Raw genomic sequence first — 2,035 nt, 5'->3', positions numbered from 1 at the left:
CTGGTCCCGGCGGAGGTTCGAGTCCTCCCTCGGGCATGGGTGTGTGTGTTTGTCCTTATTACAACTTAGATTAAGTAGTGTGTAATCTTAGGGACTGATAACCTTAGCAGTTAAGTCCCGTAGTATTTCACACACATTTGAACTTTTATCCGGAAACGTTGCTACGAATATACTTTATGGAAAAATCTAATTTCGTAAACGGAACAGGTACGTATAATTCTTTGGTTATTTTAACTTCTTCCTTGTCGTGGCTCGGAACATTATTTGGTGTGTAGTAACTCGCAGAGAACTTTGTATCCAGGAAATCAGTAAAACCTGTACCACAACCGTTCATGCTCTGTTTTGAGAGATTAGATTTTAGACTTTTAACGACATTAATACACAACTTGAACACTGATTCCCACGCTGCAGAATGAGTACGTCATAGCACCTAAGACGGCTTCTCCACGGCGTACGATTGTGCCTATGTCTTCTGTAAGACTTTTCGGAGTCGACGTTCGCCGGAGTTCTGCAGAGCTACAGAGATTTAATTCCAATGATGACTTCGGCGTCGAGAACAGGCTGATTGTGAACTGTAACTGCTCAATCACTTTGTTTCATAGACTCGACAATTCAAATTTTTAGATAGGAGTGTGGGAGATATTTGTGTTAAAAGTATTCGGGGAACGACGTCTGTCTCCCAAAAGTTTCCATTCATGTACGTAACTGGATATTACTCAGTCGTAATAATGTAACACAGATTTAAAGGGGAGACAAGTCAAATCTTCAGTGAAAAAACGCTCAGTCCTAACGTGGTTGCACTCTCTGTTGAACATACTAAGGCGAGAGCCTGAATCTCATAAGGCCAACCAGGTTGAAGTTTGCTTATAAACAAAAGGAAGAGTTAATTTTGGCCCTATATGGGCACCTTGTGTGCACTGCCAGCTGATTGCATTTTATGTGAATTTATCACCAGCCTATTCCTTTGAATGCTTATTTTTCCTAATTGCATACTATCTGTTTTCTTGCCAATGGATTCAGATGTTGTTACGCTGTTAATCATTTCTGTAGGTTTCTAAAACGTTAATTTGTAATATATTGTTAAACGCTAACACTAGCGATCTTATTAAACTTCTTTGTTAAGGCTTGGATTTAATATCAAGATTTCAGACTATTTTATAAAGATATGTTTTTTAAAATTTTTTTCGTAAATATCTTTAGAGGTTTTGTAAATTATGCCACTAGTTGCCTTGTTTCCAAAAGAAAAAGTCATTCGTAAATTAAATGCTGGTATTAGTTGCTAAGAATATTAGGTCTTTTTGATATGGCAATGCAGTGGTTAATTTTTTATTAAATTACGGCCCAGCATCCTGCCACTTAACGCCAGCTCCATATCGCATTTCATTTACAGTTTCCACTCTTCTAATCTTCTAATGTTTTAATGAATTGCCCTAAGATACCTAATAAAAAATTTAGTTATGAAGATTAACTCGTCCACAGTAGGGCAGAAAGATTTCTTTTGATTTAATTTTTTCCGTTTTAGTACAAGTTATATCTCTTAATTAAATAGAGAAGCATTATAATTTGTGTATGAAGAAGTGTAATTTTATTGTACTTAAGACAAAAATATAAGTCTAAGCAGAAAGATTTTAATTTTATCAGGATATGTTAGCTATAATTCATTTCTCGAAGAATCGCTCCTTTCCTTTATTAAACTTATTTCTAAAGGTAAATGTGTAATTGAAAGCAAAAATGGTGACAATACACACCCTGATATAACGGAGAAGGTCGCCAACGAAGACAAAACTATGTAATATTTGTGTACTGTGGTAAGAAACTGATCGGCTTCCATAATTAGTTAGTCAAACCCTGATCTTCAAGGCCATGTATTGTTATTTGAATGTCCATGACCCAATATCCAACGCTCGGTGCTATCTGACTGCAGTCAGAAAAACGAGTCTGCTACAGTAACAGACCTAGATATGGCAGCGAAAAATAGATACGCGTAGTACATGCATACGCACATACATGAATACATTAAACCTTGTTCCATAGA

Source organism: Schistocerca cancellata, chromosome 6 (assembly GCF_023864275.1).
Source record: "Schistocerca cancellata isolate TAMUIC-IGC-003103 chromosome 6, iqSchCanc2.1, whole genome shotgun sequence".
Classification (NCBI taxonomy): Eukaryota; Metazoa; Arthropoda; class Insecta; order Orthoptera; family Acrididae; genus Schistocerca; species Schistocerca cancellata.
The sequence above is the reverse complement of the archived record's forward strand: the minus strand, read 5'-3'. Positions refer to the sequence as shown.